The sequence below is a fragment of the Pogonomyrmex barbatus genome, unplaced genomic scaffold (genome assembly GCF_055798465.1).
Source record: "Pogonomyrmex barbatus isolate J1 unplaced genomic scaffold, ASM5579846v1 scaffold6, whole genome shotgun sequence".
NCBI classification, from domain to species: domain Eukaryota; kingdom Metazoa; phylum Arthropoda; class Insecta; order Hymenoptera; family Formicidae; genus Pogonomyrmex; species Pogonomyrmex barbatus.
Genome location: NW_028297160.1, coordinates 9,499,073 through 9,516,914, shown reverse-complemented (window position 1 = coordinate 9,516,914; position 17,842 = coordinate 9,499,073). Strand labels below are relative to the sequence as shown.

At 44.1% G+C, this 17,842-nt stretch overlaps 2 protein-coding genes across 3 annotated transcripts in view; one reads left to right on the top strand and one right to left on the bottom strand.

Moving 5' to 3' along the window:
- The window catches only part of LOC105432936 (uncharacterized), a 34,057-nt gene extending 24,687 nt beyond the window's left edge, over positions 1-9,370 (bottom strand). Inside the window, exon 1 of one of the 2 annotated variants that reach the window (XM_089082657.1) lies at positions 6,468-9,370. The gene's annotated coding sequence lies outside the window, so the exon portion shown is untranslated. The remainder of the gene's footprint in view (positions 1-6,467) is intronic. The other variant, XM_011647953.3, reaches the window with a different exon arrangement.
- Positions 1-17,842, top strand: part of LOC105432933 (uncharacterized) — a 61,854-nt gene that overhangs the window by 5,852 nt on the left and 38,160 nt on the right. The gene's annotated exons all lie outside the window — the stretch shown is intronic.

Genomic DNA, 17,842 nt, shown 5'->3' with positions numbered 1-17,842 from the left:
GTATAAAATCTGTCTCGTGTCTCATAGACACATATTTCAAGTGGAAGGATTACGTCGTAAGAATGTCGCACATGCGTTTAAAGGGGGTCATCGTCGAAAAGCGTGTTATCTACGATCTGTGATCTATCTCGTGTCATCTACCTAGACCTCACATATTTTCTTGCGCGTTGACGTAGCCGCTCTTCCCGCATTTAGATACACGTCGTCGACGTGTATCGAGATCGAGGCCGATGGAAAAGTCGACGGATCTCTCTTAAGAAGGTCGATGGGTGAACGCCATGGACTTGGAGTAAAGAAAGAACGAAAGAGAGGAATTAATCGCACGTAAGAGAGCCGCGCGAGCGCGAGCCGGCGATCGCGTGCGTATCTATATTTCGCGCGCACAATTCACGCGCGTGTGAATATGCACACCTGTCCGCGTTGTGTCCATCGCGTGCCTGTCCATTGTGATCGGCAAAAACACCGAGCACGAGTTGATACGATGATCGGCAAGATTAGATCCCGAGGCGCGCTCGCGTTCGCGCGCGCGCGATCCGTCCGTTTTGTCGCGATTTAGAAATCTCTCGCGGTCGCCATTTAGAGCAGCTTGCTCGCTCCGTCGTCTTCCGTAAAATTGACGACGGCCAATGCCGCGGAAAGGCTACTGGAAAGGGCGTTTCCGCGGACGACCGGTCTCGCATCCTAATAGCGATGAAAACACCCGGCCGCATCCGTGCGCGCGAACATTACGCCACGGCCGCAACGCCGCACAGCCGCGCACGCAGATCTCCTCGACTGTGCGTTCGCCGAACGTCTCTCGCCCGGTCTCTCGTCCACGTCTCCACCGTCCACCTCCCGTGAATCTCGCTTTACGAGCGGGCTACTTGCGCAGACAAGCGTAATTTCATTATTCGCGCTCTGCTCATTAGTCGCGGAAATAGTCGGACGAGCGCGATTACATCGGCTCTCTAGATTCGTTTGAATTGCGGGCGCGCACGGCACGCTTCCTCTCCGTATAATGTTTACAACGGTGGAAGACAGAGAGGGGAGAGAGAGAGAGAGAGAGAGAGAGAGAGAGAGAGAGAGAAAGAGAGATCGGACGCGTTCAAAATCGGCATCTCACGGGAGGGCGTAGGTGTGAGGCGGACAATACATCGAGAAAAAGAAAAACGCACTTTTTGAAAAAAGGAAAAAAATAGCGCGTCTGGAAAAGACGTCGGAACAATAGCGCATAACAATGGTGTAGATTTCCTGAAGTACTAACGCGATCGCTCGCTCTCCATGGCCCGATGGCTGCGGCCGATCCCAATCTCCGATCGTGATCGCTTGCTACAGGGGATAAAAGTGACCTACTTCAGCACCTCGTGCATGTATCGTCGCGAGTGGCCGCGGCAACGCCGACGGATATGATTTCTCGTGGCAATAGGGTGTCCCGTGTTATGTCCCGAGGAAATTTGGTCTCTTTCTTTCGTCTTACTACGCGTTGAGTTGGGCGAAATATTCGTTATGATCTGAATTTTACTTCATTCCTTTTCTTTTTTTTTCTTTTTTGTGAGCTTACAGTAATTAGCTTATTACGTACAACATATGATATTTATGCTAATTATATTATATTATAAAAATTGCAGATCAATTAACTTATGTATATATCGTATATATTTATTTATATTAACATATTAAATTTGATGAAATAATATTTAATAATAAACCATAAGATATTTCTAAAAAAATTTCCTTATTATCAAAAGACATTTTACTACTTTATAATAATAAATATATATTATTATATTAAAAAATTTTTAATATATATGATAATATATAAAATATAATAGCATAATTCCGTAATAATATAATATTTTTTGTGCGTAATACACCAGAGTTACGATCTTTTTGCTCCTAAATTCTATTAACTACGTAATCGAATCGAAAATTATACACGAGCGATCTTTTCGATGATTATACAAGAAATGTACATCTTGATTTAATAGTAGATAATGGTACATTAAAGCTGCTACAAGTGAATTTTCGCAGCGAAGGCGAGGCAAATATAGGCGGGCCACCTAGAAATCGACTTTCGATCGGCACACATTTTTTGCCTGCCGCCTATATATTTCGAAGGTTTTAATCAGTGGCACGTTAATTATTTTCAAATAAAATCCTACGCTTTAAAGTTAGTAGAAAATTCTATTTTGGCACAACAACGCCTTTCAAACGTTTTCTGTAGATAATCCCGTTATATATGTCTCGTGAGTTTGTTCTGATTCTTAGTACGCGATACGTTAACCAAGTGATATTTCGAGAAAATTAGGATCTCACAAATAATCATTAAAATAACCAGCCGAGGTACTGGCGTTCCGATCTTTTAATTAGCCGCGTCGTATCGTCGAAAGAAACGTCTATTAAAATTAATGAAATGCGATGCTATTTCTCGGTGATCGCAGTGGTAAATGTTTCCGGCCACTAAATTTTATTGCACTCGATTTTCGTCGGGACAGAGTGGACCACCTCGAAACCGCGTTAACGAGTCGAGTTGCGCGATTGACATACATTTGTACCTTCGCGAGCATTTTACTCAGCAATTAAACAGCTCGTTCGTTATCTGTCGAAAAACTAATTATCTACGGTGTATAATTACACGAAAAGAAAGCTGAATATAACGTGAAACGCTATTACAAAATCGCCAACATTTCTATAGGAAAAAATATCTTGGTTTCGACAGCGTTATATCATCAGATTGGTTCTCTTGCAAGTAAAGTTCGATTAACTTTACTTAACTTGCATAAACTTTTCTCTTAAACGTCTCGAGAAACACATGAAATGTAATGCAATAAAATAAAATTTAAATATTTGATATCTAAAATGAATAAAATTTTTTTTCAGCAAAGTTTTTCCATTTAAACTAAAAAAATCGATTTTTCTTGATTATTAAAAATTAATGCAAGCTAGATGCCCTGCTTGTCACTGTTAAATTAAATATTTGAAAGTTATTTCCTGACTTCTCATCTTTCTGTATCTTTTGATGTATCAAAGCGCTTAGTTGATGCGCGCGCGATTTAATTGATGCTTCAGTGAAGCTTCGCGTAATCAGGGAGAGGGATTAATGGATTCGAGCGTTTAGCTTCTTTCTGTGTGGAATTAGCACAGTATAAAGCATCGTCCTGTATGCATCGTTGTGCATCGCTAATGAAGAATTTTCACGGAAGTTCCTGTCTTCGGTAACGCGCGTTAATTCCAATTTATTTATAATTGCGCTCGCGAAAAATTATGGCCGCCATAAAGGAAAGCTGTGTAGCGTCGTTACATATTATACGCGCGCGCGACGATGCAACTAACAACGTAATGCTAACTTGTGGTGAATATCCGACGGGGGTTTCCCCTCTCGTTTTCCGTTACCCGCAAGCCGCTGATTTGCGTAGCAGCTGAGATTCGAGCGCCCGTCATTAATTGGGCGTGGGAGAAACGGTACGTGGGGAAAAGAAGAGGAAGAAAAAAAAAAAGGAGGAACGGAGGTAGTAGCAGACCTACTGCTATAATAGTCCAGTATGTCGTGAAAATGTCTATTGACGCAACAATGTACGCCGCATTGTATGTCACGTTCGTGGCCTTGGGGTCAAGCACACGCCACACACGAGTAAGACTGTATAAAGATAAGCAAATATCTCGATATCTCCGTTGGAGCGAGCCCCACTTGGGACTTATCAGGCCCCATTCTTTTCGCGATCGCGTTACGCGTTGACTCCGCGAATGATACCGAAATAGGCCATCTTCAATCTCGCGGGGCAGAAAAGCGAGGCAGCCGTAGATAGAAAAAGCAATCACATCGCGGCTACATATCACGAATTAGCCTCATCTCGTGAAAACGACAGCAATAACGTTTCGTCATTAGCGGAGAACAGCGGCGGGAGAAGATTTCTCATATTTCGCATTCTACCGTCCCGAGCGTACATTAACGGCTTGCTTGTTAATCGCTCATGCGCTTTCGCGCTCGCGTTTCGAGAAAGCGCATACAAATGGCATATTGTGACGTCCCATTTCGTTTCGACTTTCCGAGGTTATCCCTTGATTTTTGGGTCGGGCGATATAGAGGACAAATCTGTTATGGCCCAGGGACCGTGACGGCGAAACGCTCTAACGGACTCGTCGCGCGCGCGCGCGCGCGCGAGAGAGAGAGAGAGAGAGAGAGAGAGACCCAAATCCATCGCGAACAAAAGCGGCTCTAATTTGTTCCGAACCGACACGCTTGTAGTTCGAAACTAGAGCGAAATAGTGACGTGCAAGTGAATGCTCCTGCAATGCGAAACAATTGATCAAGTTTCGTTTCTAACGGCACTAATACGTCCGTGACTTTCGACGAAAGCGAAATTACGAAAGTCTCTGCTTTTAGATTTAAAATCTCGTAAAGTCTCCTGTTGAGATTTAAAATGATCTTAAAGCATGAAAATTTGTGAGTAATTGTATAAAATATATTTTTTGTGAGTTTCACTAAAAGATATGTAAAATTCATAAGTAAATGGGACAGAAAATTTTTGTACAAAAATTGGTTCTATTTTTTTTCAAGAAAGTCAACAAATATTCATAAATTAATATTGTACAAATAAATGACCACATATTAATAAATTATAGGTGATTATAGTAATCGTCAGTTAATTGATTTTAAATGATTTTGTGATTTTATTTACATTGGCATGATAATGAAAATGACTTTTTTTTTTGTTATTTTGAAAAATAACAATATAGCACGGAAATAACAATAAAACTTCTTATTTTAAAATAAGTAAAACTCTCTTTCCTAAAATAAGTAGCATTCTCTGTTCGCACTCGTCGGAAAACAGATTTCAATCGGAGGATGAGAGAACCAGAACACCTACGACATATTGAATCTGAGTCGGCATAATAATAAGGTGAAGCGCATATTTAGGAGGCGCGCGACTAATCAGTGAAAGTGGCGCGTTCGATCACGGCAAGTGGTTACGGTTATTTTAAGAAGGAGTCAGCTTGACCCAATTCACACGGGGGATTCCGCCACGGAACACAGCGGACTAATCGCCGACGAGTGTTCGCCAGATTGACTAATGCAAGCTGCGAAAATCGTCCGTGCACTCTCATACGTTCGCTATTCATTACGGCTTCCTCTAAGTGGATTACGTTTCTTTCGCCTTCCTTTAGAGTGGCACACTTTTCGCCAATTGATAATAATCATTTTATTAGGAATCGCGAATCGGCAAGGAGGACGGAGCCAATTCGCATTTTTCCCTTTATCTCTTCTGTACTTTCCCCTATTTATTCCAGACAGATATCTGAAAATCTCGTCTTTCAGAGATATTACAAAGTCCAAAAATATGTCGTAACTTGTCCTTTGTTGACTTCTGTGACACTACAGGATGACACTTATAAAAAGTACAATACCAAGTCCGGGTATGAAAAAAAATTCGTAAAAAGATATAAATTTGTGAAAACTGTCTCACTACTTATTGTAATAATAAAGAAAGATAAATTATGATGATGATAAATTATTACTATCATATTTAATCTTTCTTTATATATTTTAAAAAATTAACAAGAAGAATTATTGAGTTTTGCCACTTAATAAAAGTGATTTACTTTTATTTATGTTAAGCAATCTTGAGAAAATTATAGAGCTTAAAGATTACTTTTCAACAAAAGAACCGATTTTGAGGCTCGACTCGTTGTTTATAAAAAAATTTCATTCAATTAATGAGTTTCTGTGTAGAGAGGAGGAAATAGGCGTAATGAGGTATTTGCACCTGGCACCTGAATCTAGGGACGTTTATATTCAAAACTACTCGATCGCATGATATCGAGACTTTCTAATAACATTAACCTCCGGCTATTGATTATATTGTTTTCGATCTAGCTCGCTCGCCTACTTCTGGAAGCGGCGATAATTCTTGTATTAGCAGTCGTGTATCGATCGTTACGATCGATCATCCATTCCGGAGACTAATTTCATCCGCGAGGATGCAAGTGTATTAACGCTTAAAATTGCTTTCGCGCCAGGCGCGAAGTGAGACTTTCTATCGATACCGCGAAATTAAAACTTTCTAATGTTTTACACGTTTCATCGGATCATCGGATCATTGCGTGACTCATTGCGCACGTGATCGCGCAGTTATTTTATATAAGTAAAACTTTGACTTTACATCACAAACGAGCGATGTGTCAGGCGCTTCCGTACGTCAGGGGAAACGAGATAATCTCCGTTAATTCTACAACATTTTCTAATAATTCCCATGCTTCCGTTTATCTCATTGCCTCATCACTGCTTAATACAAATGGATTATTTTGTACGCGCGTATCAGAAATATATACGTGACGAATCCGAATACCGCTTGTTTGAACTTTAATCCGCTCCAACATCTGTCGCCTCCGAGTCGTTGTCGATAAAATTGACGAGGCGCGAAGTATCTCAACTTTTTTTATACGCAATCAGATACCGAATAATCCGATAAAAAAAAAACCCGACTCACCAATTTCGAAGCTAGTCGTTTCCTGACAGTGCACCACCGTCTGTACCGTAAGCGATTCAGTCGAACGTCATACCTGGTCCATCATCTCTCCCGTGGATCGTTCTTACGAAACCGCATTCACACATTCGGATCCGACAATCTGGGAATTGAACGCGCGAGTGGGCACGGTGCTCATCGCACGATTTCGATCAAACGCGCGATCCGACCGCAACCGTTAAACACATGGATCGAAATGAAGGTTCCGAACGTTTGAGAGGAGAGAAGCCGAACCGCGATGATCGCCGCACGTCGATGTCCAAGAAATCGTCCCGTTCGATCCCTAGGAGGCAACGGCGACCGATCGAGATATCTTCATTCGCGGTCGTCGAATCGTCTCTTCGTGCTCGGCACTTGACCTCGTGTCATTCTCTCCTCCGTTCTTTTCCCTTTTCTCCTTCGTCGAAACGTTCTATCTTCTATCTTCTATCGCGATCGCGGCAACGACTCGCGGAAGAGACGCGGAAGAGACGCGTTCGTGGTCCCCGCGCACTTTGCGTTTCCCGTACTCGGCGTGCACGCGGTTCGACTACCGGTCGCGCTTTGAGGATCGCCTCATTGCGTCCAGCGTGGACGAGGAAGCCGAGAAAGAGGTAGTAGGGAGCCCGGCCTCGTGCCGACCGCCACTGCAACAACCACGTGTCATCTCCCGCCAGGATTCCACGAGATGGATCCCCGGCATGGCCGCGCCGGATGCGATTGGATACGACCGAGAATCGCGCGTTGCCATTGTGGGGGAGAAACTATGCGTTTTTCACGCATTTTTTCCGTAACGTTAACAAATTTTCCTAACAGCCGTGGCGAGTTTTCTCCGAGGACACCGTGACGGCGGAATTTCGCGTCTACGTGCGCCTACGTTTAAGTGTGAATTTTGACATTCGCAGAAACCGGTATCTTCATCGGTAACGGTATTGTCTGGCTCGGATTGATCAGATAATGGTTAAATTCAAGCCGTTCGTAAGAATCGAGGATATTAATACCGGCGTGTAACGAAGAAAGTTCCGCGCCCCGTATTCGGCCGTGGCTGAATCACGCTGTAATTATTATTTGTACGTGTGAGGAAGTGGACGATGGAATAATACTGATCGCGCCTGACGACGAAGTCCGAGAACAAACAGACCACTTAGATAGAGAAAAAAAAAAGTGCCTAGTTTTCTAAGATAGTGTGCACCACCGTCGTTTTACGTAACGAGTGAAAATGAGCTTTCCCTCCGTTCTCGACACCATTTGGTCACCAACTCTGTCATCTCTGCGAATTTGCGCGTCGCACGTGGAAAATTCACTTATCGGAACTCTTCTCGACACTTCTCTCCGCGAAAATGAGGCTCCCGATCGGAAAAGGACGATGTCGACGGTGTCGGTGAAACTCGTCTATTAGACATTTTTCTCGATTACCCACCGGACGTGGATAATTAGTGGGGAAAAATCGATACGAGGCGCCGTTTGCATATCCGAGACATGCAGGAACGCGAGATAATGAAATGCTGGGAAAATCTTGTATTTCTTTCGGCTCGAGCCCGAGTCACCGAGCGCGACGATAAAACACCTGGATTCCTTTCGCTCGTCTCTCATGTCCCGCAATCAGTTCGACTAGCCGACTAGCGAGAGAAGAGTCAACGTGGTACGCGACGTAGAGAGAGATAATGAACATATTTACGTATACACGCTCTTGTAGGTGTATGCGCGTAATTGCCAAGCAGTACGGACCGCCGTCCCTCTCGCTTTTGGACGAAGTGGGTCGTCCTCCTGAAGAGAACAGCCGGCGAGGGGCCGATGGCCGAGAAAGAAAGAGAGGGAGAGAGAGAGAGAGAGAGAGAGAGAGAGAGAGAGAGAGACCGCCTGCCTTTTCTCTCTTAGTATCGGCCGGCCGCCACTCTACTTCCGCGTCAATCGTTTTCCGCGGCCGTGTAAATGATTCTCTTAATTTAGCGGGAAAGACACCGGCACGAGAAAACCACAAAATACCTCATCGATCGGATCACGAGGTGAACTCGCTAGGAAAATCTCGCCGGGTAACGATCGCCGGTCTACCTCGTGTCGCGCGTCCGAAATATTCACGCATAAAATTGTATGCGCATAAATTACACATCGCGTGCGCGGTACGAGAGGAGATTGATAAATCTTTTTCATCAAATTAACACAATTTCGCGGTAGCTATAATTACGATACCGCCGATGTCAATCCTCTTTCACGACCTTCCCTGAATTTTTTTATTAGACGTCTCCCAGAGTCGGGTAATACATTACGTAGCGAATTTCTCTCTTTAATCATCTAATATATTACATAAAAAATTGTAGATGCGTCGAACCGATGAATATTTTTCTAATCGAAATGGTATCTATTATCTTTTAGTTTTAAATGTGTCTAGTTAAAAATGTGTCTTAATAAAAACTGGGAATTAAAACGCCTTAAAAGAATTTATACTGAACCAAAAAAAAAAAATTGAATTTCGGGTATATATTCGAGTGACTCGAGAAAAAGCATCGAGCAACACCCGTATGTACGATATACTACAGTATGTTCATATATCTATGAGTTGTCCAGAAGCATGGGATAACTGTCCTTTCACGTTTATTACCGACGAGCTAACGAGAATGTTATTTTTATTTTGCCATAATAATAAACGTCGCGCAATTAATCAAGCTGACTCACGACAAGATTCAAAACTGCTAACAGAATAACGTGACAATCACATTCCCCGTAAATTGGCCGTCTTAACCGAAAGGTTATAACTAAAGGATCTCTGACTTCTTCTGTAATTTTATAATAAAATTGTCTAATAAGATGTAATTTTAATATAAAATCTATAATTATGTGCAGATTTAGGACAGAAATGTATATATAGCATCCCATTTAGTTTACGCGACAATGTTTAAATATATTAAAAATATAATATGAAATCTATATTAAAATGCATATATATATATATATATATATATATATATATATCGAAAGGTATAGAGAAAAAATGTGGCATATGACGTTATAAATTGTATTCTAAAATCTGATGCGAATTACAAATATGACTTAAAGTAAATTTTAATTATTGATTTAATAATATTTATTGGAAAAGTTGTGTATTGCAATTAAATTCGCTTTCGTCGGGAAATGAGATTCAGCCTCATCTTACTTCTCACGATAATGCGAAACGGGGTCATTGGAAAGGAGTATTACGGATCAGTGATTTGGGCAGTCAGAGGTTTCGGGAACGGAAGGAAAATGCGGATTTTGATGAGTAATACAGAAGCTGCATTAATCAGACGAATAGAAGTAAATGTAACAAACCGTAACGTTCGTAAATAAGTAACGTTTATATATTGCGTTTATATAATTTACATTTATATAATTTAATACGTATACATACATTATGTGTTCATGATAATGATCAAGAATTATATATAATATGGAAAAAAAGGATTAAATATTATTTTATTTTGTTGTGATTATAAGAAAAGTAATAATCAATGGTAAAATAAAAAAAACCGTATGTAACAACCTGAGGAAATCGGATTTAAATGTAGAGGATAACAAATGCAGCAAAAAGATATATGAATTCTTTTATTCACATTTATTAAATAATTGAATATTGATCCATAATTATATTGAGTATAGCACAGCGATTTTTTTATAGATTAACATCAAGAAATAAAAAAATTTGTTGATCTTAGTTACTTAAGTTATACGAGTCATAGGAAATTGATAATAAAAAAGTGACATAAGGGCAACATATATAAAATTTAATTTTAGATAAGGAACAAACAATTTTTCATTGTGATTAATTGCACAGTGAAAGAAGGTAGGTGAAAGAAGCTAGGAAATTCTAAAAAATTCTGTCTATAATATACAATGGGAAAAAAACGACAGAGTGTAGAAAGTATGAAAGAGATAAAGCTGTGTCATCGCGCCGCATTGTCCGCGAGAGTCATCTCGTTGGCAGAAAACGATATCTAACAATAGAAACACGTCGGGTGATTAGTAGCTCGACTTAGAACGAAGGGGTGGTTTGATCGTGAGTGAAATTTCTTCGGGTTTAAGGCGCCTAGAGGCGTTCGTGCGCCGCTAATTAGTCGACAATTGTAACCGAGGTAGCTTTAACAAACGTGTACTTCCTCTCCCTACACGCGACCGACGGTAATCCCTCTGTCCGTGAAAACGCCTGCGTTAATTAGCGCGTTCGCTCGCGCACGCGCGCGTCTTTGTGTTAACTACGTCGGCTAATTGCACACGGAGCCGAGCTGAGCTGTATTGTTGAGCTAGATCCCGGCAAATAGCGGGAAAGGCTCGCGTATATAAAATGCTTTGCGGATTCAGACTGGAAATGCATATAAAATGCCTGGTGAAACCGAGATTTTTCCAGAACGTAAATGCGTTATCGTGCTATCGCCCCATAATTACGCGGCGACACGATTAATTGGGACAGACGGTCGGAGATATTGCCGGCGTGGCCGTCCGGAACCCATTCAGTTTTCGAGAAGAATATCGCGTAACGGACTATCCGTACGTCGACGTATTATCGTTTGTCCGACGGGTAAGAGGAGGCGGGAGGGGGGGGGGGGAGGGGAGACGAGGGCGAGAGGCCCCGCGCGATCGCCACGCTCCGAAAACTTGTAAGTTAGTCCGATTGTGCGCGATGATATGCATAACGGAACATAAATCGTAAAATCCAATTTGAATTCGGAACCGCGCCGGCATACGATTAACGTGATACGTCCACCGAGACCTCCTGAGTCCCTCCCTGTCGGCAGCGGGAGGACCGTCTCATTTCGGATGCGTCCGTTGCCCCGGAGATACACGCGCCTCCGGATGATTAGCCCCCGATTGGTCCCCGAGGGGGGAGGGGGGGGGCTCACCACGCCACGGTGACTTAGAAAAGATTCCTTTACTTTCCCCTTTCCTCCCCATCCCACCTCCCCCCTCCCTCCTTTTCTCCCGACTACGTACTGATAAATGCCCGAAATTACCGGTTAGACTGGTATCGGCCCGTTAATTGCCGCTCGTTATAAGGGCAACATGCGCAGGAGATATAAAAGAAGGATTTCTTTAACAGCGCGGCGAGATCGCGACGCAACATACCGCTAACGGCGCACACCCTTACCTACCCCTCACCTATACACGGCACCTATCCGCGCCCCGGCATACTTTCGACACGGCGGGACGAGTAATAGCGAGTCTGCATAATAACACACCGTATGGGACACAATCGCGTCGGTTCTCTTATTTTTCTCGTAAAGCCACGCAACGATTATCGAAATGGGTCCCGTGGTAGCAGCCGTGAACCGCCGTCGTTTTAGGGACGGCGAAAACGGCGTCCGGCGCGTTACGCTCGTCCCTAATTAACCGGTACCGGTGTGTATCGGCGCGAGATTGCGGTACACTTACCGGCAGCTTTATTGCCGATTCCGACGGGAAGAAAGAAAGGTTTCGGCTGGTACCGAAACCCCCGAAATCGTCTTGTTGTCAGCTCGAGACAATACTCACGTTTCTGGGTTTATGGACGAGGGACGTTTTTAAAAAAACTCAGTGAGCTTAACGACGGCTCCGAGCACATTTTGTTTCGAAGTCTACCGCGTCACGCTGGTCTCTCTCTTTCTCTCTCTCTCTCTCTCTCTCTCTCTCTCTCTCTCTTCTTTCTACATTTCAGTTTCTTTGCTTCGTCATCGGGAACGGCATAATGTCAACGTATCTTAAAACATGATCTTAAAACATTAATTCCATACAGAAATCATCTATGACAAATTTCTGTATCAAGTAAAACAATGTTTTCAGTCGTAAAATTAAAATTTGATTTTTTTTTGTTCTGATTTATAAAAATGTAAACGATTTTTTTTTTTTAACTAACAAAAGCAAAATTAAATTCTGTATATCATATTTTATTTCTATTTTATGTATGTTATATATGTTTCTTTTTTAATGTCGTTTTTAAACAGCACATAAAATCATAAGTAGGATTCTATCTGGAATCCCGACAGGAATTACAGATCGTTTAAAGTAGGCTTAACAAGAAACGCGAGATGAGAAACGGAGGACATAAAAAAATTAGCACATTACTATCTTCTCGTACTTTCGTCAGGATACAAGAACTGCTAACATTTTGTATGCTGCTATAAGAATTGAGAATTCGACACTAAAGAAAGAATAACGCTATAAGAAGGCTTACGTTGTTGCGTCCAACAGTCACGTAAAACCAGTTGGATTGATTATATTGGGTCTTCTGGCCCATTCATCGTATTCTCGGGCCAAAGAAGTGGGTCGGTTCGCGGTGCCCGGTCTGTAAAGGGGCAACACACATCTCGTTACAATAACGAGCTCTGGCTTTATTTATAACAGAATAACTGTGTACGTCTGACCGAGCTTTATGCCGCGTTTGATCCTCTTTTCCCCGGAGTATCAAATTTACTCGGAGTTTCTCATTTTCGTTGCGGCTCCGACGGGGGGAGGGTGGGGTGGGAGGAGGGGGGAGGGGAGGGGGGAGAATACTCAATTACAAACGAGCGGGTAAGTGCCTAACCCACAATTTCTAGTAATCCATATAAATAAGAAAATTGTTGATTCAGCAAATACGGCATTAGGCCGCTCAAACATTAGAAATTGTAGGATAGGCACCTACGGCATTCAGGTTGCATCAACCGCGCCGCGGCCGTAAGCGAGCGAGCAAGCGGTTTTCAATTCATCGTCTCCTTTTAAAGATCACAGCCTGCTTACTCATCTAATCTAGAGAAGGGAAGGGGGGGGAGAATTTGTTCGATTCGATACTTGGCGTCAGGCTGCCATCCGATCCTCGCAGCCACTTACGACGATATGACGCGAGGGAACGGATTAAGAATGTCGACGCGCCGGAAGATGCGTCTTTCGAAGCCTCGGACAGCATCGAATCGCGATACGCATTTTCGTGATGACGATGCGTGACGATGCGCTCCGACAACGTCCTCTTCCCGGTACGATTCTCGGCCAATTCTAAATCGTTGATATCCCGTATCGCGTCAGTATCCTCCTCCCGTCTCCTCCCCCCCCCCCCCCCCTCCTCCATTCCCCTCTGCGCCGCGCCGTTTCGCTCTCGAGACTCAATTAGAGATGTACGGATTTATCATCGCGCGGCCAATTAAAATGTAGGAAACTGCCGAGAGAAGCTGCCGTTCTCCGTTCCGTTCTGTAAAGCCGCGGCATTGGGCCGCTCGGCTAACTAATGTACGACATTCGGCTCTCCGCTCTTAATTCGCTCTCCCTGTCGATTTCTTTATTTTAAGAAAGCTATACATACAGTTCTCTCTCCTTCTCTTCCCTTCCTCCTCCTCTCTCTCTCTCTCCTCGCGAGCCGTTATTCCTCGGATTCCTTGATCCACCGTTAATGCACCGGAATTTCGGGACGCGCTAAGAGCCACGGAACACGACAAACTTTAAGGCCATTACCGGCCTCCTGTTTGTCCGCTCGAAAATAATTCACATCCTTGATTATCTACGTACTTAAAAGAGGAAACGAGATGGAGATAAAAATTTTTTGTTACAGCCGGCAATTAAACGCGCGTTGTCTGCGGTAATGCAAATTTGCAAACGTCACGTTTATCGAGAAATTCATCCGTTAATAAAAAAAAGAAAAATGGGGAACAACGCGGGTTGTTCTCCCAAAGTCAACCGGCTAAGTATCGGCTAAGTACCGTACGCGGTACTCTAACCAATGATCTCTAAATATTTTATCTAAACAAGAAAAACACGAGTTTGGCAAATGTGATTCTGGGTCAGTCAAATATTGGGAATAGACAGCAGCGGGTTCGATTATCTTTTACAAAAAGATTCAAATCTTAATCTTGAACGATTCCGGGCCAGCGGAGAGCACTCCCGGTATAATATTTCCTTGGAATATATAATATTTCCTGCGGAATGATGAGGATTCTCGCCAAAGTAAGAAGCGAAAGTCACTTCGTGCGCGCCCGCGCGCGCGCGCGCGCGCGCGGATGTATTACGCAAAATGCCAAACAATAAAATCGAGAGTCCGCCGGATATGAATTTTCGTCTCTTTGCGCAACGCGGCATTGAAGGAGCTATTAGAGTAGGCGCCTTGTCGCCACGGCGAAACGGAAGCGACCGGTTCTATTGTTTCGTCACGGTTCACGCGTGCGGACCTACGGATCGTCACGGAACGTCGCGGACGTCGCGTTTACGCGTCCGCGAAAACAAATCCGGATGGCGAGTTGCGAAACGAGGAAGGGAGGAGAGGAGCGGCGGAGGAGCGATCAGGATGCTGACGGTCGCCGGATGGCCGGCTGCGAACAGCCGGTCCGCGGCGCTATCGGATTGTCCACCATCAGTCTCTCTCTCGCGTGCAGCGATGCAATTTCGGGGATTGTAGCGCTAAGTGCCGCTCGTTGTAAAAAATACCTGCCCCGAGGGGGTGAGCGGTTAACGATACACTCTCGCAAATCGTTCGCCGTTTTACGCGTGAGAAACGAACGAGGACGATGCGGGGCCGGGGATGCCGCCAGGTAGACGCGAGCGAGCGAGAAATTGAGAGAGGATCGGCTCGCGATTACGGCGACGTTAATTCTAATTTCGCTGAAATCTAGAACGTACCCCGGCCGGCAACCACGCTCGTCGACATCGGACTAAACCGAAGGCGTTGAAAAAAATTTTACGAAGGAAAGCTCGATTTAATTACGAGCGCGTACTCGCCTCGGCGCGCAGACGGATAATTGGTCGGCCGGAAATTCGAGCGACTTAACGACGGCGACTTATCCCAATTAATATTACCCACTTTACACCTAGCCGCGTATTCGCCTCGCCACTCGGCACTCGTCTTTCGGAATTCAGATATTTAGGTTAACGCAGTTATAATTTGATCCTCGTGCGATCGCACATGTCGAGTGAATTGCGCGCCTCGTGCGGGCAAGATAGATGCATTAAATTAATATTAATGATTGAAGCGTGTACGTCCAGCGTGTATCTATCTCGTGTTTTTCTTTTCCGAAAGGAAACGTGCGAGCGCGCGCGCGCGCGCGCGCGCGCGCGCCTGGATATGTTGCGCCGATAACAAATTAATCGTATTGCCATATTGCCCGCGAGTTTGCCGACGAGACGAGCTGTCGCTGGGCGAAACGAAAGCCGTATCTATGCCCATCGAGATACCTACGTATGCGATGCGCATGTGAGTTAGCATATAATGACAGCGACAGCTCAACAATGGTTGGTGGTGAAAGTTGCACGCACTCGAGACGGCGCGAGCGCAGGCATTCGTTGCACGTTTTGCGTCTGGTGCGACCGTGAGAGAACGAGCATATCTATTTTCCCTCCGCGTTCCGATATTGGCAAACCCGAGCTTCACCCCTCCGCACACGGGCCTATTCTTCGCAACGTTGACACCGCCGCGCCGGGGATAACTTCCCCTCCCCACGTCTTTGAATTTATTTCTGAAAGATCGGGGTATTTTGCTTATAACTGTATCACAAAAAATTTAATCCTTTTAGAGAATTTTATGAATTTTAATTATTGCAAAATGTAATTTTTTTTTTTTTTAGAGAATAGTTAAAAAAGTAATTTTTGTAATGCGAAGCGACTGTACTTCGATTTCTTTTTTAATTATAATTTTGTAAAATTATTGATAATTAAGCTCTTTCTCCCTTTCTCTCTTTGTGTCCTGGAAAATCAACTTTTGCAACATGACTGCGCGCGATGTGACTCCACTCCTCTCCTCCATTATTGTGGCGGGAAACAAATGCCTTGTTTGGCTTTCTCAATTTAATAGAAACCGCACAATTTCACGCGGATAATAGAAATAAGCCAAGATCCAAACGTCTGACACAAATTGTTCCTGACACGCGTCGGTCCGTCCAACAAACCCAGATTCGGTCGCAAGCCGATCCCCGTTTCGTGATACTCATCGAGAAAATTCACAGCTAACAGCGTCTAAGAAATTTATGGAAGCAATCGGATGACGTTGATTATTAGCTAAACGTCGTTGTGAATACGACGGCACTTAGGAGTAGGATGACTACGGCATCCGTAAATAAATAGCGGCAGCTCTGGAGTACCTACTCGAGGATCGATCGGTAATACGTAATGGTACTGGAGTACTGTCTGGAGTAGGTTAATACATCTTGTTACGTGGGTGTTTATATTGCGTCGCTTGTCATCCCCGAAGGAAATAGCGGCGCGTATATGCGCGCGTGCGGGCGTAATACGTCCCGCTAATAATAGATCGAATGCGTATGTTTCGCGGTGTAATATTCGCAAGCTTCGCTTTGCGAGCGTTATTATGAAGGCGGCTTGTTACGACGAAGGAATGTTGGATATCACGTACGTTGATGCGCGCCCAGATTGCATGTTAAATATGATTGCGAGAGAGGAGATACAAGACTCGATGTCGATTACCGCGCGCTAAAAAGTGCACGTGTCGGCGTACAAAGCGCGCTGGAATAAGAAATCCGCGAGCGAGAGACGCCTCGGGATCCTCCGCTTCCATCCGCTTGACGCTTCCATCCTCGATCCTGATAACGATCATCGAGGACTCGCCTCGTCCTTTTTTCTTTTTTTCTTTTTTCTTTTTTTTTTTTTTTTTTTTTCCGTGCGTCTTCCTCCTCCCGTGCGACCGTTGTCATTTTCATTCGAGGCCGTCGCGTCGCGCCGCCTCGCAAATAGCTTCTTCACGATCATCGTGAGTAGCAGGCGGAGATTATTAGCGGCGGAAACGGATTAACGAAATGGAACGATGACTGCGCGCGTTTCTCGATCCCCGTGGAAGTGGTGCACGGGCAAAGGGCATTAGACGATTTTTCGAGGAAGATCGAAATGTCGGCTGCAACCAACGTCTCCTGCAAAGTAGGTAAGTAGGCGCGAGGAGATGCTATCGTTTTTTTTTTTTTTTTTTTTTCTTTTTTTTCGTCAACTTGTTTTTTTTATCGTCACTTGTCGTCGCACGGGACAGCCGCCTCCGCGCGTTTGATTGCAATTTCCACGAGGAACAATGGAACGTATACGCGAGCCCCCGCGCAATAACGTGTTAATAACCGCTTTCCACGGTGAATTTAATCGTTCGGCCAGCGTTCCAGCCGTGGCAACAGTCTGGACGATGGGCGTTAGGCCTTAATAGATACGGATTTCACTCATTAAAGTGAGATTTTCGGTCGTATACGTAGAGAGGTTAGACGAAACTCGATTTATCGGCGTGCACAGTTCGTCTGACCAGCTGCCGCACGCGACGCGCGACACTGAAGCGTGGACGGGACTTTAATTAAGAAAAAAGAAAAAAAATAATAATAAAAACTAATTATCTGCATTAACGGACGAAGATCGGAAATTGTGATAACGTAAACGCGAGTGCACGCGGGACGTAACGTAATTATTTCGTAGAA